The sequence below is a fragment of the Panulirus ornatus genome, chromosome 27 (assembly GCF_036320965.1).
Source record: "Panulirus ornatus isolate Po-2019 chromosome 27, ASM3632096v1, whole genome shotgun sequence".
NCBI classification, from domain to species: domain Eukaryota; kingdom Metazoa; phylum Arthropoda; class Malacostraca; order Decapoda; family Palinuridae; genus Panulirus; species Panulirus ornatus.
Genome location: NC_092250.1, coordinates 19,139,774 through 19,166,131, shown reverse-complemented (window position 1 = coordinate 19,166,131; position 26,358 = coordinate 19,139,774). Strand labels below are relative to the sequence as shown.

At 45.2% G+C, this 26,358-nt stretch overlaps 1 protein-coding gene across 7 annotated transcripts in view; it reads right to left on the bottom strand.

Moving 5' to 3' along the window:
- Positions 1-26,358, bottom strand: part of Rho1 (ras-like GTP-binding protein Rho1) — a 61,314-nt gene that overhangs the window by 32,956 nt on the left and 2,000 nt on the right. Inside the window, exon 2 of one of the 7 annotated variants that reach the window (XM_071678324.1) lies at positions 24,504-24,680. The gene's annotated coding sequence lies outside the window, so the exon portion shown is untranslated. Of the gene's footprint in view, positions 1-11,484; positions 11,545-11,717; positions 12,258-12,324; positions 12,363-24,503; positions 24,681-26,358 lie in introns of those variants that run through there. The other 6 variants (XM_071678318.1, XM_071678320.1, XM_071678317.1 and 3 more) reach the window with 6 other exon arrangements.

Here is a 26,358-nt window from a genome sequence, read left to right as displayed (position 1 = left end):
TGATCACAAACTGGGGTATCCAGGATGGGGGATGTGAACACGGCCAACAATGTCTTGTGACTGCGGGGGGGAACTGTAGTGGTGACTGGAAATCAACGAAGGTTTACAACCACACAGACAGATTGCTCTGCTGATGTTGTGTTCTGTTGTTGCTGTCGAGTTGTATTGTTGTGGCCTACGAAGGGTAGTAATACGACCCAAGGGGTAACAATCATAACTAAATAAAAATTATGAAAAAATATATAGATTTACAAGACTTTTGAAAAATATTACGGGTGAAAATGGCGGCCGAGAGAGATAGGAACACAGAGAACTAAGCAAAGACACGAGTGAGTGTGCCAAAAGCGAGCCACATCTCCCGCCAAAACTGGTAACTTGGCAGCTGTGTACTGGCACGTTCGTTGAGTGGCTCCCTCTCGCTGTATTTACCTCGTCTTAATATACTGTGTGTAAAACAGTTGTCTGAGAGCTGAAACTTAAATAATCCACCCGACCCACTTAATACTAGATACAACACGAACATTCCATAAGATTTTATGCTTGTGGAAGGCTCCCGCCCGCCGCCCCAGCTACACACACTGGCTGGCCTTCCCACACCTCCAGGGGTCCAAGCAAATAGTCTACTTTTCCTGAACTGCTGCCAGATAAGGCTTGCAATATCCTGATGTTCACAGTAATATTACCTCCGTGGGAAAAACTATGTGTGTTATACACTGATCAATCAAAAGAATAGATTTAACATACATTTTTAAATTGCATGAGTATAATTGTTTAAAATCTCAGTATGCTGGCTTATGTAATGGAGTTACTTGAGAAAGAAGCGAAACAAAATATGAAGAATAAGACGAACAGACGAATCAACGTTTTTTAAAACAAGAAACTTTAAAGTACCAGTCAACATAACAGCATCTGATAATGCCCTCTCAGGGGTACCACAAGCAAACGTCTCACACGCCATTTTCTTTTCAATAAAGATATAAATGTTGAAGAAAATACAGTGAGGTGCTTTCCTGATGACACTTGCTCGGGTAAACACAATGATGGGAACAGAAAAGATGAGCTAATTTACTGAGGTATAATAATGTATGGGACGACAAGTGACCTTGATGGAATTCAGCAAAGATAAATTTCAGCAAGCAAGTCTTAGAACCAAGAACTATATAGTGACATCATATTCAGAGGCCAGAACTGTATAGTGACACCATATTTAGACGCCCAACGGAGAAAGTGACAAGAGTCTCTGTGTCATCATTAATGACACACAATTCACAGAACAGGCAGAGAAAGCGGCACTATTGAACCTCAGCGAGTAATGTGTGGTATGATAATGCGAAACGTCACGAGAGACAGAACAGATAATGATGAAAATGCGTCATGTGTACATAAAGGTGAATACCGCTGTGTATACTGTATGGTCACCAACCTAACAATAAGTAATACACAAACTGGAGAGACGAGACTTGAGGATCAAGTCACGAGGAAAATCGTGAGAACAGAACATACAACTGACCACGAGAGGCCGAGTGAACCGCTCACTAGAGCAGCTAAACTGAAGGAAAATGTATATGGTGGTCTACCCAGGACCTCAACTGTCTCAACCAAGGAGAAAAGAGGATAGTTAATTCAGCAATGATCACCTAAAATCTACCATGAGCGAGAGAACACAACGAGAATGGATGTGGCCAAATGAGGCCATTACTTGGTGTGTTGTTCCTGGCGCTACGTCGTTAACCCGGTAAAGGGCGAACAATCCTTTAGAATTAAAACTATATAACGTATCATCCGATCAAACAAACCTTCATGGCTGAGACGCGGAACATTTAAATAAGCTTGGGTTTATCATAAGGCTCAGAAGACAGTCAAATGAACCTGGGATCGATGATCATGCAGACGGCAGAGGAAAACAGTAGCGTTGATCAAGTACGATAGTATAAGCGTTACGTGTTGGACCCGGGGTTGGTTCCAGGAAGGTTTCTGGGCACCTGTGATTGGTCAGTCCGACCACGACGTAATAAACCTGACGTCAGGAGAACCGTGATGGTTTGACGAACGAAATACACCAAAACGCGAACATAACGGTTATGACTGGCAAAAACACCTTAGTACGTCACACACCATACATTAACTACCATCATCGTTACGTTACAGACTTCCCTAGATGTGACACACGACTGGCTAAACTGATATGAGACACTGAGGTCTACTGCATCTTAATTGGCCATATCTATCAAGACATCACATGTGCCCCTCTTGTGACTGACTAATGGTACCGTGACGTCACGAATAGCGGCAACGGGCGACGCGGCGGGTCAGACGACGTCGCGCTGCCAAACGTTCAATTATCATTATAAACAACAATCATTTCTAACTGTATTGCCGACACTGGAGATAGAAGGATGGAGTGAAAAAGATTTTGAGCGATCGGGGCCTGAACATTCAAGAGGGTGAAAGGCGTGCAAGGAATAGAGCGAATTGGAACAATGTGGTGTACCGGGGTCGATGTGCTGTCAATGGATTGAACCAGGGCATGTGAAGTGTCTGAGGTAAACCATGGAAAGTTTTGTGGGGCCTGGATGTGGAAAGGGAGCTGTGGTTTCGGTGCATTATACATGACAGCTAGAGACTGAGTGTGAATGAATGTGGCATTGGTCGTCTTTTCCTAGAGCTACCTCGCGCGCGCACGGGGGGGAAGGGGTATGCTGTTTCATGTGTGGCTGGGTGACGAACGAGAATGGAGGAAGGCAACAAGTATGAATATGTACATGTGTATATATATGTCTGTGTGTACATATGTATGTATACGTTGAAATGTAAAGGTGTGTAAATGTGCGTGTGTGTAGGCGTTTATGTATATGCATGTGTATGTGGGTGGGTTGGGCCATTCTTTTGTTGTTTCCTTGCGCTACCTCCAAAGGAAGGAACAGAGAAGGGGGCCATATGAGGATATTCCCTCAAAGGCCCAGTCCTCTGTTCTTAACGCTACCTCGCTAATGCGGGAAATGGCGAATAGTATGAAAAAAAAAAAAATATATATATATATATATATATATATATATATATATATATATATATATATATATATATATATATATATATATCTGCAGGCAGACTGAGGTGTGTTCGTGGTTTGTTGGTGATGTTGCAAAACTATAATTTCTTCCCTCCCACTCCCCACACCTACCTGCCCCCCCACCCCCACCAATCCGCTAAACCTCAAACCACATAATATGCGGTGAGGGAGGGGCAGGGGGGGGGAGCAAGGGGGGGTTTAAACGGCCCCCAACCGGCAGGCTGCGTCGTCTTCTTTTGCCTGGGGAAAGGGGGGGGGGGGGGGGTTGACCTGACTCTACAACGGACTCTACTTTCCTCTTCGGGTGTCGTTAGTCGCACGCACTCTACACCCGCAACACACCACACTGCACCCGCCGTATACACCCACCACGCACTCTACACCCGCAACACACCACACTGCACCCGCCGTATACACCCACCACGCACTCTTCATGCGTCGCCACAATAACACATTCTGCAGGAAACTGGCCGGATCATCATCCGTCAACACCCGACACTTTACTGGACACTCCTGGCCGGCGTCACGCACTCCAAACACGACGTGGCTGCCTCACAACGACGAACCCTCGCATAACATGAGGACTTGGGCCCAGCAACTTGCCTAACACGGGTCAACTTACTGTCCAAAGTCCTTGTCTAACACGGGTCGACAACTTACTGTCCAAAGTCTTAGCCTAACACGGGTCGACAACTTACTGTCCAAAGCTGTATCTTCCAATGACTCTTTCCCGTCTTATTTTGTCTTAATTCACTGTCCAACGAACATCCCATATCTTTCGTTTCGGCATCACTGATTTCTCTTTTTCTTTATATTTATGAATTCTTCCTTGACACAGTTGAAAGCTATCTTGCTACTCGTCCCTCTTCACTAAGCCAAGGTTCGTTAAGGCAAAACATGAACATATGTTGTGTGACGTCTTCCTAGCGTCACCCGACAGCACTCACACAACTACCACACCAAGACATTCCATCAACACACACTCACTAACTCGCCTCACTGTGATCCACCATGACAACCTCACCAACAGATACAATGCTCCGGGAAAAAGAAAAGAAAACGGTTAAGACATACACATAATGACGACGAAAATGGAAATCGAGACGGCATGGCAAATCTCCAGACGTATTGTTGACATATATACCATAGTGACCAGGGTCGTCATCATGGCTCCTCTCAATACAACGGTAGCCTTAGCGGCTGAGGGTCGAGTCCCGCCTCGCACATGATGATGACTGGATGCTGTGGTTGCCACTGTTACCAACAGTTTACCACAGGTGCGGCCACCACTGTTGCCAGTACAGTTAACCACCACCACCACCACCACCAGCACAGACTGCAGCCACCACTGCTCCCAACAGTTAACACAGGTAGGTGGCCCCTGCTGTGTTCCCCTCCTGTCTTATAATTGTCCAGTTATTCCCGACTGCAATTATGTCGTTAAACACACACACACACTGATTTTTCTTTTTATTTATTTATCATACTTAGTCGCTGTCTCCCGCGTTTGCAAGATAGCGTAAGGAAACAGACAAAAGAATGGCCCAACCCACCCACAAACACATGTATATACATAAACTCCTACACACGCACATATACCTATACATTTCAACGTACACATACATACACATACACAAGACATATACATATATACACATGTACACACTCATACTTGCTGCCCACATCCACGTGGTCCCGTCGCCACCCCGACATACATGAAACGGCAACCCCCCCTCCCTCCGCACGCGCGCGAGGTAGCGCTAGGAAATAAACAAAGGCCACATTCGTTCACACTCAGTCTCTAGCTGTCATGTGTAATGCACCTAAACCACAGCTCCCCCTCCACATCCAGGCCCCACAAAACTTTCCATGGTTTACCCCAGACGCTTCGCATGCCCTGGTTCAATCCATTGACAGCCCGTCGACCCCGGTATACCACATCGTTCCAATTCACTCTATTCCTTGTATGCATAACTTTCTGACTCATTAATCAAGTAGATGACACAAGTGGGGACGCGTGGGGGAAGGTGCTGGGGACACACGTGAGGGAGATGGTGGTGGATGAGTCGGTCAGTGCAGAGGGTAATGAGGGAAGGAGGATAGTCGCCAAGGAGGAAGGGGGGAGACTGTCCTCCTGCAGTCCCCCCTCCCCCTGCAGGAGCGACAACACCTGCATCACCAGCTGCTGTGCGGGGAGACAGATGGCAACAGGTGGTAGAGTGACCAGGCGAGTTAGTGTTGATCTCCCGCCATTACTGCGTGGGTAACAATAATAATGACTCCCCCACCACCGCACGACACGACATGGTGGGGGAAGGAGAGAGAGAGAGAGAGAGAGAGAGAGAGAGAGAGAGAGAGAGAGAGAGAGAGAGAGAGAGAGAGAGAGGAAGCGTTCCTTCTGACCTTATGTTGTGGTGTACAGTGCCAGACATGCCTCTTCCGGCAGGTGAGCTAAATAAGTGTTAGCTCTCTCTCTCTCTCTCTCTCTCTCTCTCTCTCTCTCTATATATATATATATATATATATATATATATATATATATATATATACATACATACATACATACATACATATATATATATATATATATATATATATATATATATATATATATATATATATATATATATATATATATAGCCACCAGGTTTCTAAGAGTCTGTATCACACGGGGCAGCCGGCTCACAGCCGTCCCAGCTGTTCATCCTTTTCTAAGGAACTGCTCGTTAAATGAGAACCTAAAGCACGCTGCATAGTATATATATATATATATATATATATATATATATATATATATATATATATATATATATATATATATATATATATTCATTTAAGGATCCAGATATTTTCATAAAAGGATCAAACGCTACAAATTATGTACACAAATACCGAATGAACTGCAATGAACTGGGGAAAAAAAACACGTTCAAAGATGGTGTGGCGGGTCCCAACTGGGATATTAATGGGATCACTGAGGCCAAACTTTCCCAAAGTGGAAAGTAAAGACATGGGGGAGAGGAAGAGGAAGGGAGAGGGGAGATTGTGTGGATGTAAGGAAGGGAGAGGGGAGATTGTGTGGATGTAAGGAGGAGAGAGGGGAGATTATGTGGGTGTGAGGCGGGGAGAGGGGAGATTGTTTGGATGTGACTAGGGGAGAGGGGAGATTGTGTGGATGTGACTAGGGGAGAGGGGAGATTGTTTGGATGTGACTAGGGGAGAGGGGAGATTGTGTGGATGTGACTAGGGGAGAGGGGAGATTGTTTGGATGTGACTAGGGGAGAGGGGAGATTGTTTGGATGTGACTAGGGGAGAGGGGAGATTGTTTGGATGTGACTAGGGGAGAGGGGAGATTGTTTGGATGTGACTAGGGGAGAGGGGAGATTGGATGTGACTAGGGGAGAGGGGAGATTGTTTGGATGTGACTAGGGGAGAGGGTAGATTGATTGGATGTGACTAGGGGAGAGGGGAGATTGTTTGGATGTGACTAGGGGAGAGGGGAGATTGTTTGGATGTGACTAGGGGAGAGGGGAGATTGTTTGGATGTGACTAGGGGAGAGGGGAGATTGTTTGGATGTGACTAGGGGAGAGGGGAGATTGTGTGGATGTGACTAGGGGAGAGGGGAGATTGTGTGGATATAAAAAAAATATTGAAATTGATCCGTTTTGTCAAGCTGTCTCCGTTTTGTTTACCCGCGTGACGTCAGAGCACAACCTGGCCACCTGGGTCAACGTTTAATTCTTCCCTCGGGGCGAGCGTCTGACGGTCCATGACAACACACACACAGTCTAGGGCAGGAGGTGGCCTGACTCTCGTTGTCGTGCATGACCCACCAGTGGTGTGTGTGTGTGTGTGTGTGTGTGTGTGTGTGTGTTGGCCGTCCCGTAATCATGCTTTGGACGTCATCAGCTTCGCAAGCTTCAAAAGTATGTATAGGTATACATGGTAGGCCATGTTGCTAGGTATAGGTATACATGGTAGGCCATGTTGCTAGGTATAGGTAAACATGGTAGGCCATGTTGTTAGGTATAGGTATACATGGTAGGCAATGTTGCTAGGTATAGGTATACATGGTAGGCAATGTTGTTAGGTATAGGTATACATGGTAGGCCATGTTGGATAATCCATATGACCTTCATTCGCTTCTCTCCAGTGATGCCAGAAGCGTGTGGGGACTTGATAAAGCCGGGAGCACGTGAATGAACACGGTGGGGCAACCAGGCATGAACAGATAAGAACAAAAATGATGTAAACAGACTTCAAGATGATGCAGGAGGCGGTGAACATTACATAACAGTGGGTCACAACACTGAGGACGTGTCCAGTACACAACAGAATTAGGGGGACTCATACCACAGGGCACGATAGTTCGATCCTTGGGTATAACAGCCTGGCCTTGGGGGGGAGGTCAGGTCACACCCGGGGGTCGTGCTCGAGGTGGAGGGGAGGGGGGGTGTTACTAAGCAACAGGTGACTGCAGAGTCGGACACACACACACACACACACACACACACACACACACACACACACGGGAGGATGGGTGAAGTGTAGGATGGAGCGGAGGAGGTGGACGGTGCCCCAGAGTGTGGACAACGAGCCAACCCCTACGAACATCAGAAGGCACGTACGTGGACTCGTGAGGGAGGGACACAGACCAGACACACATGACCCAGACGGACCCTAGTACTTTAGGAGTGTGCTAGACCCTTAAACGGGCCACTACAGAGGGGTCTCGAGGACTACTGGACGAGGGATCAGACCCACTGGAACGGAAGAGAAGACACGCTGGGCTTCTCTGTGAGACAGGCGACAGGAAAATGCTATAAATTCCAGGCCAGTAGCATTAGTGCGTAAAGGAAGCCATCTTCTGAGGGGTTAAAACCATGTAATACATATCTACTGAACTATAACGACACAGTGGACACCTGACCAAGAAAAGACAAGCGAGTGAATATCTTTTCTTTTTCTATGATGAAGATCTTCAGTCACGGACAAACGTCCACACCGAGGCCGGGCCTTACTTGAAATATCGAAAGAATTATGAAACGGAAAATAGACAAGGGGAAAGTATTACCGAATTGTGGGTTCACACGGTGATTTTGGGCAGACAAAAGAAGCACACGAGTTTCTCCATTCACGACTGGTCAAGGAAAAAAAAAACTAAAAGAACGTCAGACAAGTGTGTAACAGGAAGGTTCCCTCACTGGAACAGATGTTACCCAACACAGAGGGAACAAAGGACTCGTCTTAAAGACACCTTTCACAGCTGGACAAAAGAAACTGGAAGCGTCCTGCAGGGCTTGGTGCTGGGGCCGATGACACTTCCGAGTTTTGTAAATGACTAATGTGAGGAACCTGATTCATGTCTACATATGTTTAAGGATATACCAAGAAGCTTGTGAGGGAAATCAGGACGAGTTCAAAGTGACTGACACTCCCTCCAAAAAAAGCAACGCAGATGATCACATGCGCGGCTTTATCTAAAACTGTACGTAACGTAATTTTGGTGAGGAACAGTGAAGCCAGACCAGAGTGTGTGACGACCACCCTGCAGGAGGTGAGTGTGTGACGACCACCCTGCAGGAGGTAAGTGTGTGACGACCACCCTGCAGGAGGTAAGTGTGTGACGACCACCCTGCAGGAGGTAAGTGTGTGACGACCACCCTGCGGGAGGTAAGTGTGTGACGACCACCCTGCAGGAGGTAAGTGTGTGACGACCACCCTGCAGGAGGTAAGTGTGTGACGACCACCCTGCAGGAGGTGAGTGTGTGACGACCACCCTGCAGGAGGTAAGTGTGTGACGACCACCCTGCAGGAGGTGTGTGACGACCACCCTGCAGGAGGTAAGTGTGTGACGACCACCCTACAGGAGGTAAGTGTGTGACGACCACCCTGCAGGAGGTGTGTGACGACCACCCTGCAGGAGGTAAGTGTGTGACGACCACCCTGCAGGAGGTAAGTGTGTGACGACCACCCTGCAGGAGGTAAGTGTGTGACGACCACCCTGCAGGAGGTGAGTGTGTGACGACCACCCTGCAGGAGGTAAGTGTGTGACGACCACCCTGCAGGAGGTAAAGAATAATAAAATACCCGCGAGGACGACTTGCGGTACATGTAGCGCCTAGCTTGCCACAAGAGACTTATGATAAAGTTTACGAGGGAACCTAACCTATAAATTGGTCACCATCATAATAACTTACCAACCCAAGGTACAACGTGATCAAGATGATGTCTTACACATAACTTACAAACAAATGAGAGTATGTGTCGCCAGCTTGGTGCCCGCACTTGACACTGACAGCGACGCTAGAGGTACCCCAGCGAGAGAGACTACTGCTGAGAGCTGAGCTACAGGGAAAGAGAGAAGACTCATGCGTGATATAGAGAGCGACGGCTGGGAACCAGTCTCTCATGGTAACCAATTTTGAAAGTCCTCATATGGTAGAGGTGAGGGGAGCGACCACAGCCCCACCAGAATATAAGACACCCCCAACCACACTACAGAATGACACATACTCTGAGCGCAGAAATCGGTCCACACTCAACCCAGGTGTTCATCCTCACCTCGGAGTTGGACGATAAATGGGTACCTGGTTCAGGCTGGTGTGTGTGTGTGTGTGTGTGTGTGTGTGTGTGTGTGTGTGTGTACATAGATGTAGACATGGCGCACGCACGCAACGTTTGGGGACGGGTCAGCACGAGTGTAAAATTCTGCCTGTAATGCACACATCGTCATCACGCACGCTAAGGTGCACATATGCAGCCACATACGGAACGAAACACTTAATCCATGAAGCACACACACAGGCTGCATACTCCTCACAGCGGACCATGTAAACTGTCCAAGCATGGTATGTACGTACGTGTGGGCAACCTGCCAACACTCACACACACCACACCGCCGCCCCCACCACTACCACCACCCACGCCTAGCCCCACCACGCCCACCATCACCACGCCCGCCCCTAGCATCACCCACGCCCTTACCAATACCCATCTTCTCCAATGATAACCACGCACCCATCTACCCTCCGCCAACACCAGCAAGATCAAAGGTGTTGCAGAAGAGCCGTTGCCCTCTTCCCATGCCCCCACCACCACCACCACCATGAGTCACATCCACCCTCATCACACACACACACACACACACACACACACACCACAAACAACACTGATCGCTTTCCATCAATCAGGCGACTTCATCCACACAGAGAAAGTAGCTGCCATCACCAGGAACCATCAGCCAGCAGAACAAAGGCAAGAACAGGATATCACCAATGTCTTACAACCACTACTATACACCCACTGAAAATTGGACCAGCATCATACACCCATTGGCAATAGGACCAGCATCATACACCCACTGGCAATAGGACCAGCATCATACACCCACTGGCAATAGGACCAGCATCATACACCCACTGGCAATAGGACCAGCATCATACACCCACTGGCAATAGGACCAGCATCATACACCCACTGGCAATAGGACCAGCATCATACACCCACTGACAATAGTACCTGCACTATACACGTACTAACAGTATGACCACAACCATACACCCACTAACAGTATGACCAAAACCATACACCCACTAACAATATTACCACTACTATACAACCACTAACAATAATACCATTACCATACGGCCACAAGCAATATTACCAGCACCACACACCTACTAAGAGAAAAACTCAATATCGAGATTACCAGGAATAAAACCATAAATGGGTTAACAAGTAACAAAAAGAAATACCTCAAATGTTTTTACTAAAACGGTAAAACATGAGGCTGATATCCAGGTGTATGAGTTATCAATAAAAGTAAAAAGAAAAAACGTAATAATACTGAGATAAATGTCATCATCAGAACATGATATACTACTGGGTGTGTCAAACAACAGAAACCAAACAACTCTGCCCAAAATAATGGGCAGTTGAATCAACGAATAATACAGCTGAAAATTAGTTGTTTTTTCTGATTGTGATATTCAAGCATTGCTGGTAGCTATCAATATACTGCCAACGTGAAGTTTACAAGCTTCTGTAAGCTTAGAAAAAGGTCACCTCCGTCTGAGAATTCCAAGAGACAATTTTTAACCCAGAATGTCTTGACAGTTGTCTTCCATGTCTAACGCTCATAATGCTACCCCGACCATTATGATGGACTTAACAATTCGCCCTTTCATCTACAACAGCTTCAGCTTCACTTCTACAATCTTGTAATCCAATTTTCACGTAAACGAAAGAAACTTAATGAGTGGAAAACTTCACAGCAGGATGAGCCATGAAGTGAGAACCAGGTTGGAATGGTGTGTGTGGGGGAAGTGGAAGCCTCGCCCGCACACCGGCCTCACCCCGGGCCGCGCGACTGAACTTTTAAGACTTCTTCACCAGCTCCAACGATACTGACTTCGATCACCACCACCACCGCCAACCCCAACACTACAGCAACACCTTACAGCAATGAACTACGGCTGCGCTGTCACTACCTGTAACTTTATATAGCAACTATACAGGGGGAGGGGGGGGAGAGAAAAGCGACAAGTTCAAACTATTGGGGACTATTTCACATACAACCGTAAATTCTACATCATTTCTCTGCCCTTTCCCCCACCCCACCACCCTCGGAGATACATTACTTACCTCCACAAACTTCCTCCTACATATTACATTCTTATCAAAATAATGACAAATAAACATGGTTATTTGGGAGGAGGAGGAGGCACGGAGTCAGGTGGCAGGCAGGCAGGCGTGTGACGGAACTATTATGTCGAGTTGAATGTTCCGAACACTTCGTACACATGTACCTGACATGCACATCTTTGCACCGTCTCACAAACATATTTTTCGGTGGTATACAACATTTTCCACACTCGGGCCTTTCCAGCATACTGTCAGCAAGGGTGATTTTCAACACATGGATATAATAGGAGGAACTAACGCCTCATGAACTTTCCACTTCCAATATCTACACAAGAGGTAGCACTTGTCACGTAATTTATCTAAATTCAGTGATCAGTGATAAGCTCTGCTCCACCAGAGCCTAACGGACGACCTTGCCGTACCCTTGACACACGCAGAAGGCGCAGCAGAAGGAGGCACGTATCACCTCCGCCACTGGCCGCAACCTCGCCACTGTGCGACTGGTGGCGGCAACCAACCTGCGGGTGCAGGGCCGGCCGGGAGGGGGTGCTGCCACCGGGGTGAGAGGGGGCAAACCGTGAGAAGGGAATAACACCATTAGACTAACAGGATTTCGGGAAGCCCTTGTCACGGAGCGTCGAGGAGAGACCGTATGTGATCTAGTGTAAGGGTGATGCTATGCTGGCCTACCACCACCACTGCCTCCTGCCTTAACACACACACACACACACACACCGCGTACCTTTGTCACCACATAACTCGACGGTCCCGCTCATACCTCCTGCTGACGAGTCTTCTGCTCCTGCCGTAAGCCCCCTCCCCTTGTCTGCTTCCTGCAGCTAATGATCCTCCCCTGACACTGCTTTAATTGTCTCCGTTGCTCTGATTCCTCCCCCTCCTCCCTCCGCCCCGTGCGAATACAGCTGCAAACTTCACTTCTGTTGTGTGCCTGCTGAAGGGAATGATACCTGCTGGTTCTTCCGTAGCGCTGACGATAATTTGCCTGCTTCCCGCCATGTCGACAGCTTTGTTCCTGTTAATCCTATTGTCTTGTGTTGGCAGTTCTTAACGCCTCTGGTGTCCATTGTTTTGTTTCCGCCAGTTGTTGCCAGTGGCTCCCTAACCCCACCAACGGTGCTATGGAAGTTCCCAGAGTCTTCTCTGATTGCTACACACAAATCTACTTATCACACCCAGTTCTGCATTCAGTTTCCCCAGTGTACTCCCGTACTCCTGCTGAAACCAGAGAAGTCCCTGTTCTGTTCCGTCATCTACTCACATTTCTTGTAGCCTATCACGTCATACGTGAAGGTATACAGGCTTCACTTAACCAAACGTTGGTATATCAGAATGATGCTTATCCAATGTCAAGTTTTTATAAAACGAATCACAGCAGGACTTTAGTTAAAAAAAAAAATTCCTTTATTATCATCACATTTTACTTCCAGCCGTAATCTTAACACGCTGACCTGAATGACACTAAAAACCTAACGTTCACACTTCCCACAACTACTGTATACCGGTAGAACCATGAGGAAGTATTCCCTCATGATCCCACACAGCCTAGCACGAATAACGTATTTTGGTAAAACCATAAGTAACTTAACTCTCATGATCCCACACAGCCTAGCGTCGCACGCTACCTTCTACCGTAACACAGTTTGCGCTGGATTCTTGATTATAAAATTACAACAAAAAAATTAATGTATGGGAAGTACACTTACTATAACTGAAGCTCTATGACCATTTATAATTTACCTGTGAATCTACACTTGACTGATGCAGTACTGTAGTACATCAGGAACCTACATTACTCTCAACTGTTGGGATCGAGACGCAATGAGGCAGAGCGCTGGATGCCACTTCTGCCATGACAGATGCTAAACATCGCCGGACATTATCACTTTCTGATCTGTTATGAAAACTTGCAACACTGCAGATCCTATATGTTCTCGTCCGTTGATTATCATGTCTACATTAAACCTACAAGTTTGACAATGTAGGGCTGATTGCTGCTGGGAACCACGCCTTACTTGTGTCGTAAATCTTACAGAACTTGAAATGTTCCTTACAGAGCCTTTCCTACATCGTTAGCTTGTAAAACTGAAGACGAATGTCGTTCCCAACTTTCAACACCACTGAGTCTGTCCAGTACTGAAGAGGTATCAACAAGAAACACACACACACACACACAAGAGAAAAAGAGAAAACATACTCAATGCGGTTAGGCTGCATCTCTGCTACCTGAGGTTGGGTTTGGTTCCGTGTTATGTAAAACCGTGAGGAGAGAAAAGGCAAAGATGAAAGGAGGTACACAGGCCTCGCTTGTCCGATCAACAGCAAAATGCAGGGAATGCTGAACGACACACGAGTAACGCGTGAAATGTCCATCAGTTTCCTATCCCTTAAAAGGTCTCACGGAAGCGGCAGTTCACGGTAACACGCAAACGCTGACATCCGAAAACCATTCTAATTCTACAACGAATACAACGCACGCGAAGGATGTCCTCACTCACGCCACCTGACGTACCATCTGCGGTGAGTGCAGGAGTTTCTGTAAGGCAAATTACGTCTACATGACTGATGGTCGGAACTCCTGGTCCAGATGCGTGCATGCTACGTAAAACTCCTGGGACAGGCGCGTGCATGCTAGGTAAAACTCCTGGGACAGGCGCGTGCATGCTAGGTAAAACTCCTGGGACAGGCGCGTGCATGCTAGGTAAAACTCCTGGGACAGGCGCGTGCATGCTAGGTAAAACTCCTGGGACAGGCGCGTGCATGCTAGGTAAAACTCCTGGGACAGGCGCGTGCATGCTAGGTAAAACTCCTGGGACAGGCGCGTGCATGCTAGGTAAAACTCCTGGGACAGGCGCGTGCATGCTAGGTAAAACTCCTGGGACAGGCGCGTGCATGCTAGGTAAAACTCCTGGGACAGGCGCGTGCATGCTAGGTAAAACTCCTGGGACAGGCGCGTGCATGCTAGGTAAAACTCCTGGGACAGGCGCGTGCATGCTAGGTAAAACTCCTGGGACAGGCGCGTGCATGCTAGGTAAAACTCCTGGGACAGGCGCGTGCATGCTAGGTAAAACTCCTGGGACAGGCGCGTGCATGCTAGGTAAAACTCCTGGGACAGGCGCGTGCATGCTAGGTAAAACTCCTGGGACAGGCGCGTGCATGCTAGGTAAAACTCCTGGGACAGGCGCGTGCATGCTAGGTAAAACTCCTGGGACAGGCGCGTGCATGCTAGGTAAAACTCCTGGGACAGGCGCGTGCATGCTAGGTAAAACTCCTGGGACAGGCGCGTGCATGCTAGGTAAAACTCCTGGGACAGGCGCGTGCATGCTAGGTAAAACTCCTGGGACAGGCGCGTGCATGCTAGGTAAAACTCCTGGGACAGGCGCGTGCATGCTAGGTAAAACTCCTGGGACAGGCGCGTGCATGCTAGGTAAAACTCCTGGGACAGGCGCGGTGCATGCTAGGTAAAACTCCTGGGACAGGCGCGTGCATGCTAGGTAAAACTCCCTGGGGACAGGCGCGTGCATGCTAGGTAAAACTCCTGGGACAGGCGCGTGCATGCTAGGTAAAACTCCTGGGACAGGCGCGTGCATGCTAGGTAAAACTCCTGGGACAGGCGCGTGCATGCTAGGTAAAACTCCTGGGACAGGCGCGTGCATGCTAGGTAAAACTCCTGGGACAGGCGCGCGTGGACAATGGTAACTCGCGCAACCCAGGAAGGAGGTGTCGCCAGACATGGTGGTCATGCTGCACGGGGGGAGGGGCAGGTCTGCTCCACACGCCGGAAGTATAACCTGAACACGTTGGGACGGACACGAGCCCAGGTACCGTCACAATAACACGTCACACGTCACACGCAGGAACCGAATGTGATGCCGCTGTACATGATAAAGGTTGTCTGAACCTGGATTTCTGATTTTACATGTAGGATTCATGACATGGAAAAATAATTACGCAAAGGGCAGGTCAGATATTTCAGAAGACAAACACAATTAAGCAGGGGAAAAATAAAAGATGCAGTGACAGTGATCATCAGTCTTCAGAAACGCTTCATAGCACAGCTACCCGTACACCACCATGGCGAGCACCGACCACATAGCGAAGCAAAATTACGTGGAGGGCGTCCAGTGACACTTCCCCTACAACATAGCTAATCTAGCAGAGCTCTATATAACGTTGGGACTCAAACAATACTTTGTTCTGCTGAGTTGCCAAAAGAAAAAAATACAACTTATTCAGCAAAGTTGATGAAAAGGTTTAATGCGAGTTCCACAGCTCTCGCTCATGAATTTATGAATAAAGCCTCATTATGAGACAAACATGTAGTTTACAGAATTATGCTCGTTTTAGCGTATGGGACGAGGCCAAACTGCAGAGCAGCCTGGGGTGTAAGAGCCATCCATACCTCATGAAAATAGACAAGTTTTAAACTTAGCTCCTGGCGCCAGCCCTTGCCTCCCTCAGGCAGTCGCTTTCGTATGACCTCGCTTGCCTGGTTAGCTTGGAAGGGTGTAACTAGGGGTTCAGGGTTCAGGTCATATAACCTTACATCTTGTGAATCGACCACCAAAATATAACTTACACTAACGTAGCAGAACACAACACGATGTCGATCTTTATACACATGACGTTTGCTTTCGGTACATTTGTTACATAAGAGATCCGAGTCGCCCTTAACAAATAACTGAGTAAAAATAACCAATCAGTTCCTTGAGAACTAGTTACCTTACTACCTTTGAACATGGCGGTACGACGTTGGACCACGACGGTACGACCCTCGCGTATGAGAGCCTTGCTTTTAACTCTAAACACAGAGGTCAAGTCACCGACACAGAGGTCAAGTCACCGACCACGGAATCATGTTCACGAGTCGGACCGATCGAACGAACTCAAGGGTCGTACCGTCGTGTGCTCACGGGGTTTTTCGAACTTGCCTCTCCGACACCTACAGTAACGGCTCCTGACGGGGTGACACGGACACCGGAAGTTTACTTCAACGACTTCAAAGACCAACAGATGGCTTGCAGGACCTCAGACATCACCCAGTCTTCTGAGGTCGTCATTCATGACCTTGCGATGAACTGGCTCCATGGCCAACTCAGTGGTGGTGTGTGTCCTGACCCATCAACAACCACTTACTCCATTTTCTAAACGTCCAGTATTCTTTCCCTGTCCTTCTTTTAAGCCCATATCTGCCCCACCACCCCTCGGAGGTCCAGTCCTTTAGGTATGATAGCTCGGCTTTTGATACGACCTCTAAAGGTCAGGTCAGAGACCAGGCCATCTTACCCAAGGATCGTACCTTCCTGCTGAAGTGATGTATCTTCCGTGCTTCAGGAGTCGCATTGTTGTGTTCCTGGGGTTGGTATCATTACCCCATGGGGAGGTGGGAGGGCGTGTGAACCACTGGGGTCACATTTCTCGTCACCTTACGCCTCCAGAATATGTATCAATACAACATGAAACATCAGCAGAGACAGGCTTCCGAACGTGATCAATATATCTCGCTAGCTTCACTCCGTGTTCCAGCTGAAGGAAGTGACAATAACGTTAAGGAAAAATAGAAAAAACGACCATAAAATACAGACAAATGGGAAGCCATACTATGTGAAGGAATAGCGTGGAGGGCAAAGCTCTCTGTAACCGGACAAGAGTAATACCCACCCGCTGGTTGGTACATTCCTGGCCGACCTGTAATAACTAACCTTGTCCTGGTCCTTTAATCATGTCTTTGAGGTTAATTCCTCTTGGTGGGACACACACACACACACACACACACAAGAAAACCATGGATGAAGGCAGAGAACACATATTCAAAGAAGCAAACGCCAGTAGGTTTGTTTCTCATGCAAGGCAGACGTATGTTCCCTTACTCACGACCACGTTAAGACACTTGAGGGCGACCTAATGACCAGGTCAATGGTCGTGCCAGCAAACCTAACGGTCGTATCGTCGTAATAAAGGGGTTAAAGACACCATGTGGCCTTCCACAAACACCTAACGTCCCATAACACACAACTCCACAATGATATCTCACAAAAACATAAACATATCAACTACACATCAATGCCTACCCTTCTTGTTTCTACTTCAATAACATTAATCATTAAAATAATAATAACTGTAACTTGTTTTAAAATAATAATACGTAACTTGTTTTCTCTGAACGATAATTATTCACGTTTGTAAAGCCGATGATCACCAAACCTGACATACTAGGTTTACACACACTCGCTCATGACCTGACATACTAGGTTTACACACACTCGCTCATGACCTGACATACTAGGTTTACACACACTCGCTCATGACCTGACATACTAGGTTTACACACACTCGCTCGTGATAAGTTCACCAAACCTGACATACTAGGTTTACACACACTCGCTCACGATGAGTTCGACAAATACCATGTCTTGGCATACCTGGCCAAGCTGTACCTGACGTGTACACACGTGTACACGTATCATACGCACATATTCCACCGTTAGAAAGTTTTCGCACGAGACCCCCGCATTCCACTTACTGATGTAGAACAGTACCTCCCTCCTCCCCTGGGGATGCCGGTACCATCCTACATGACAGTGTAATCCCTGAGAATGCCGGTACGAGCACTTGAGCACGATGGTACGACCCTTGAGCATGACCTCACCCTTAAGGATCTACTGCTCTGTTCACTGGTGGAGATACCGAGACATGAAGTAGATGACAAACGAAGAAATGATTCCCCATGGAAAACAGGAATGGGGTTATCACAGAAAGACGTCATCACTACCGGCCAAAAGGTATTCAACGTCGTTCTTCTTCATAAGAATAGTAAAACCAGTGTAGACTGAGGCAGGAAGTAATAAAAGGCTCCTTTCATGGATCAGCGATTTACCTCACCGGTGAGGAAGAGAAGACGCGCGCGTGAAATGTTTCTTGCCAAACGAGGTAATGCATCCAGTGTTGTTGCCCTTTATTAGTCAGTCCTCTGACCACTTTATTAGTCAGTCCTCTGACCAATGTTATTCCTGACATATGTACATAACTTACAAGAGGAACCCGGATCATACCTGTGCTTATGACGAACTTACAGAGAAACAAACGTTTAGTAACTGAAATTATCTTGACATACAGACAGACGTGAACAAGTTCCTGCCGAAGTAAGATACTTGGTTCAAGAAACTATCCAAGTACAGGCAAAGAATTAAAGACAAGTCACTAAAACCAATACAGACTCGGAGTATGGACTCAGGGTACGACAGAAGAAGGATTTAAAAGTTAACGTAAAATCCTATATATTACTATACAACCACATGGCACTGTCTGTGGCGAACGAAGCAAATCCTGTAGGCTATCATCACTATCAAACTACCTCAAGTACTTAGCAGTAAATTGAAATAGGGGGGAAAAAAATCAGACCCAAATTACAATATTCATCACAAGGTTGATCACACCCAGCAAACACAGAGATGATGGTAATTTTAAACCAACTCCAGACCAGAAGATGGGACACGATAACAGAGTTCCTTATTGAGTTTGATGGCGGGGTTAATGAGCAATTATAGTATAATAAGCAGAATAGTTGAATCAAAAGTCACGTGAAACAAGAAAACAATTGGGAAGACCTATACTGCAACAGTGATGACAAATGTAGCAAGTTGACTGAAGAAGTGGTGAAAATTGGTAAAGTTAAAACTATATTTCAAGATGTAAAGGTAAGGTTCAGAGATGGCAACTCACACTTCCTCCCGTACGCTAAACTTAATCCTTGATAATAATAATACACACACACACACACGGCAGCACACATACACACTTGTTTATTCATAGAAGCATATGTAACGAATTATATATATTTCGTGACAAAGTCGTACAAGAAATAACCCTCAAACATCAAATCTGTATCTGGCGTGGAGCATATTTATATGGACCTTGCGCTGGCAACACCCCGTGCCATCCTACCACCACCTATTCTTACCCAGCCCACCTTCAAGCTTTGTTCAACACGCACAAACTATTCTGGCGCACGGTGTTATGCTCTGGTAAGAAGAATGTGTCTTAATCCACGACTTTCCGCGCAGGTATGTGACTCCTGCCCGGGAAAATGTTACATTGTTACCAAGAAAAAAATGGTATGGCGTTACCATGATCAAGATAGCAAGGTTACGTTGCTACCACATGGAAGAACTTTACTATAATGAAAAAAAAAATACAAAAAAAAAATGAGTAAATTCATTATAGCTCCCTGGCTATTAGATCTGTAAAGGTGGAACAATATAGAAAGAGAGGGAAAGACGAGAGAAAGAAGAGAATTCCCACCTCCTTTGCGTCAAGAAAGTCTAGATCACAACTGTTCGTGCGACTTGCCATAGTCGCGAGCAGCAAAATTCATTGCTACAGAAGGAAGTACATTGATACTCGGTCAAACGGAAACCAAATTCAGTCAGCCACACACGGGGAAAGAGGTTATCAAATCAAAGAGGCTGGCATATCGGTGAATACTGGTCAATATCACGTGGAAATGATAGTTCTGGGTTCATGTTTCTATAACAAGCTATCGCTTAACTAGAGATTTTGTACAAAAAAAAAAATCGTTAAAGAAATGATCGTACCGTAGTGAATATCATGTCCAATACTTGAAGCACATCCTTGCCAGGGGTAAACCTACTGCCCCTAGCTAGGGAGGAATGTATTACTACTGACATAAATAGACTTCTCAGACTTGTCTCATGTAATAAACATGATTTTTGGGTTAGTTACCTTCCTCATGGACCAACAGTATCACCACCAAAACCAAAATACATTAGGATTAAGCACCTAATCCTTAATGGCTAAATCAAGAGATCGTACCGTCATATTTCAGGGGTCAAACAAAATTAACAGGCAAGTTCAGCTTCAGGTTCATAACAAGTCCCAAGTATCAATCATATCAACACCACTACACTCTCGCTGCACACTGCATTGACAAGAGCATTAAAGTCACATAATTCTCGGACTTACCACATCTTAAAGTAAGCCTGGCTCCCTTGACCACCACAAACTGTCTTCAGGTTAGCCAATGCACATGCCAAGTAACGTTAACAAAATAGCAGCTGTAAGAAAATTAATTTATGAAACTAATTCTACTATAATATCTCATCGTCTTTATAAACTTACACTGAAGGTACAGACAACTTTGCATGTCCTATACGGTGAAGTTTACATATAAATATACCGGTAAAGCTGGAGGGAGAAAAACAAGGAATCTGGCTATTGAGCGAAAACAGCCAACTTCTCAAGACGGAGTCTAAGAAAGAAAAAAATATAATTGAGGAAGGAAAGATTAAAAGCCAAAGATGTCGTGGCAACGCAGTCTGTGTGTTGCGTTCGTTCCCATGCAGTATAGCAGCGTTCAAGATAATTATGCACGTACGTACAATATCAGAATCCAGTTATTCACAATGTACGGCTATGTTATAAAAAAAAAACTATTAGTCAGGTTAAACTTATCCTAGAAAATAATAATTTTGCTTTCACAGACTGATACGTAGAGGTTATTGGATGTCATCCACCCGGATGCATAGCCCCAGCAGGACAGTGAGCGGTTGTAATTGCCGGCCAATCAGCAGGAAGCACCTTTGGCCAATGAACAACGTGCTTCCTCCGGCCAAGGTGAAGCGTCTCTACGTTAACTACACTTGGATTTATTGTACCATTACGTCGTTTATTTACTATACAAAACACCGTAATCTTTTTTTTCTTTTTTTACATAAGTACAAGCTGGTTAGTAATATGTGACATGTAGGTACAAATTGATTACATACTCACCGAAATAAAGTTAACAAAACTTCCGTCAAAGACAATACAGGCCTTACCTAGCCTTGTCTCAGTAACTGGTCATTACTTGACTGACCGCCTCTAGTATTTTCCGAAAGTAACACAAAATACACTGATCAATATAAGGAGTATCTCTTACAAAAGACAAAGTGCAAAAGAGTTAACAAACGGAAAAGCATTAATGAGTTAAAGATAACAGACCGATTGACAAATCTATTAGGCACAAAATATTACGAAACTGTCAGTATAGACACAACAGAGGATGAATGTAGGAGAGAGAAATGAAGAGCAGCAGAACATCAGAATGCTTATTCTTTCGCGGATGCTCCTGAAATCTGAGTCAGGCATTTTAGATAACGTAATTACCACAAAATGACCACAAACATTCAGGCATGATGCTATGTGTGTGTGTGTGTGTGTGTGTGTGTGTGTGTGCCCGGGAATCCATGCGCTCCGTGGTGCAATGGGTGTGAGGCAAGGGTTGTTGATGGACGGGAGGTGAGATGAGTCACAGGGTAATCTGGGATTTCCTAGAAAGCTCCTGAAAGCCATCACAGAAAACGGAGTAGCCGCTGGTTTTAAGAGTAACACTTCTGCTGGTTCTCAGCTGCACTTGCTACATTCGAAATCTATGTTTTCAAACACATGATAAGTCAAAATTAATATCACAGAGCTTCTAACAAGCAACAAGTTATGTGAAGTCCATGGTAATATTCTAAACCTGTAAAGTCCAAAGTAATGAGCCTGTCGCAAGTACAAAATAATACAGCTAAACCTGTCCTAAATCCCAGAGAGTATGTTAAACTACAAAAGACATTAACTATCAAGGGCAAAGGTCCTTACGTCAGACAACATGACAACCTATGCTATTGACAGAGGCGAAGAGATGTACAAAATACAAATATACAACACATAACACCATCCGTTGGCTTGTCACAATCACAGAGCAGGTCACAAGTAAAAGGTTAGGCCTAAGAGCTTGACTACAATTTTGGTTAATGGTTTGCATGGTACGAATGGTCGTTAACAACTGTGTACAAAAGGTAACAGCCTAGGTCAATCATTACAAAGTGGGTAGTGTTGTAGACGGTGGGAGAGACTAGTGTGTTAATCTTGGAGGATAAATCATCATTTTCTATATGAAGTCGATCTGGTTTCTCCGAGTGACATGATGCCTTCTTAGTCAGTCAGTGATGTTTGAGTACGGCTTAACAACCCTTGCTACCATATCATCCAGTTTTGAAATTGGTCCACATATATGTTTTTCACCACATCCAAACAAACACTGTAAGGCAACTATGCACAAGGAAATGACAGATAAGCATAAGAAATTATACCATGGATGTTTGTAATTGGCGTCTAGTTCAACATCTCCAAACTTAACAGCTTTTAGGCATTAAACTGAGTACCTAAAAATACAGATGTCAATTTCGCTCATTTTAGCATTACAGCGTTAACCTTTACGTGAAAATTAGTAACGATGCTGACACAGTCTGCATAATCACCAAAGAGTGAGGTAATAAACAGCAAATCGCTCTATCAGCCATTCAACGTTGTTTGAGCCGCAGGCGATACAGTCATGGTGGAGACCTTTCCGGCCGCCATAACTGTTTACCTTCGCCAACACCCAGGCCAGGCCTTTCTGAGAACACTGACGTAGGAGAATCTGTGCTTGCGAAAGCACTCGCAATAAATTGTCCCCCAACATTTTGTTTGATAACAATAAATCAACCCATAGCACACATACCCGTCACGCAATCTGGTATTTTAGCGGGTCTAACGGAAAGGTTTTCATAAAAAAATATCTACTTAATGCATATTGATATTGATACAAAACTGATTGCAATACAAATGGATGTGTCGTTACAGTTAATAGTCATCTGCCCCTTACTGGTTATCAGGTAAAACTTTTAACTTGAAGATTATCCCAAAGTCTTCGGTGAATACAAGAGATGCTGTTTTATATTTATTTCACCTAATGGCTTGACTCAAGGTCGCACATGATATTATTGGCGTATCAACGATACATGTGGAGAACTGCACAAGTGAACAAAGTTCTTCCACGTTTGAACAATGTTAGAACTTAGATGAGAAACCGCAATGGGGCCTGAACATTAATTTTGCGTTTAAATATCGTGCCGATGTACTAGTTTTGAGGGAACAAGTGCCATAACTATGAGACATTTCCAGTCCATCATTTCTCCTGAGGGATGCCACTAGGAACTGCTAAAACTCCGGGGCTGAATGTAAACGTCTACGGAAATTTTTGGGCAGGTTCTGAACAGGACGAGTCTGAAAGGTTAAATTGACCTCGATAAACTGTGGGGTTGGCCGAGGTAGGGAGGCGATGAGGGCTCGAGCGGTGGTGCCAAGTCGCTGGGCTGAGGTCCTTCACTTTGAAGTGTGCATAATGTAGCAGTGATGAAAGTCAAGTACGGGGATATCCCATCAGCTACTTCACCTTGTTTTCACAGTTTAGTTAGAATAGTCACCATATAATCTGAATAAACTAGTTACACACACACACACACACACACACAAGCAGTCATGTGTAAGGAACTAAAAGCAAGATTACAATCAGTAGTGGTGTCAAAGGTCATTCCCATTATTTACGTACAATTTCTTTCACTTCATGTGCACCGTCACCTAGAATGTAAGGCAAAAAGTAAAGAATATTACGCTCTAAAGTCAATGAAAAGTCAACAAAGCAGGATACATTTGTCTGGAGAGTTCAAATCTTTGACAGATGTAAACCTGCGAGGAATGTGCAACGGTATCCTAGCTTAAACCACCATTAAACAAACGCAAACATTATCCAACCAGACTTGTTCATAATGACTTTCATAATGAAGCACCTAATCAAAGTGCAGATGCCCCTCCCCCACCCCATCTTTTGAAAGACTGTTGACACAAGTGAAACAATCAGGAATAATGCTTCAGTCTGAGGTGACGGACAAGCCCTTGACGTACCTGGTGCTGTGGAGTCCGATCCCCGTGTAAAACCGTGTAGGAAAGCAGCCCCCTGAGACCACCGACTCGTCCTCCCCAGTGGTTAGACGTGACTGCGCTTGATGTTGCCTCCTCCGTGGGGAGGTGCCTCGTTCAGAGATAACCATGGCAACGTCGCTTCGGCTCATCTGAACTAACCTGGAGGGTAACGTTAAATCAGCTGCATATGTTATTTTGCTAACAAAATATCAAGTTTACATAAGGATACTTGCACTTGTGAGGGAATATGGTACAAAATAACTAAGGCAACCAGTCAAGTAAATTTAGGATTGTGTCATTATGGTCATAGAAAGATATATATTTATTAATCCATCCAAGATAAGCCTCACCCTACCTGATTCTCGAATCATGTCACAACAAGATATGCTCATTCTACAATTGTCTAATACAAAAGCATGACCCACCTCTAACTGGCTGGTGCGGCTGACTTCGTTTGAGACCAAATAACTCTACACCAGAGCCACCATGGATTGTGAATGGACGTGGTTTTAAAATTATCTTTAACGTTAAAAATTTTTCTGCTACTTGATACAGCTTGACGTTGACGGTCTTAATGACCCTTGCAGTTCATGTGCCTAAGTACCAATACAACCAACCAAATAGGACTAACAACCAAACAACTAGGAACCGTAAGGAGGTGGCCTTGTGATGACAAACTGGTGTGTTGCCTCCTTGCCCATCGTTGGATGGGTCGGAGTGATCACAAAATAACTGCCTGTGATTATAACACGTGAATTCATCGGATCCAATATGAGTATAGCTATTTTCAGTTATCATATAATCTATTTTGTTCATATTCCAAACCTTTAGCTGATAATACCAAACACAAAAGCTGAATCCACATTAAATGTTTTAACGGACATAAAATGAGTCCCAGTTACCAGTCTCTCAAAATCTAACATTCTCGGCACTTGACAACAAATATATCACTGTATTTTATACACCAAACCTGCTGTACTAAATGACCCACGACCCTTGCTACACACCGAGGTGCTGGCTATAAAATGTCAACATAACACAACCATCAAACAGAAATAGATTATATATATATATATATATATATATATATATATATATATATATATATATATATATATATATATATATATATATGCAATGTAAATACCCATGATAAACAGTATCACAAACACCTGATTAGTTTAAACTACTGGTGTTTTCTTAAGGAAAGGTTAATCACAATTACCAACGACCAACCTAAGATCATTATTTCTACATTTCAGGCTCCCACTACCAGATCAGGGAAGTTCTCCACATACGAGTTTTGTATCAGCTCTTCTCAGTATGCTGCGCAATCGCTGTACACAGTGGGCCATTGTCATTTAAGTGTGTGTGTGTGTGTGTGTGTGTGTGTGTGTGTGGTATAGAGTTGTACGCGCTCCGATTTTGACACCTATTAAATACTACAATCATGGCTTTCTCTGGGAAAGCAGGAAAATCAGCCAAATTTTGTTTCATTTCCTGAAGGGAAAAAAGTAAATGTATGAGGACATACACACGAGTTCTTATGTTGAATCTCACACAAGAGGCAACATACAGAACACGGGTACAGTACCATATGTGACTAACATTAACCTCAATTTTTCTTCATATTATTTTCACGTAAAACTGAGTCACTACATGTTTCCCCCTGTTTCTGTCTTATAATATTAATTTTTCCCCTTCGCCAATTTGCTTTCCGGAATGACGCAAAATAAATTCTAGAATATTTGACTGGATACCTGATGAAAGAGTAGGTGGAAGGCGGAATGACTGGGAACAGTCGGTCACCTGGTGCAAGGAACTATTAATCTCGTCA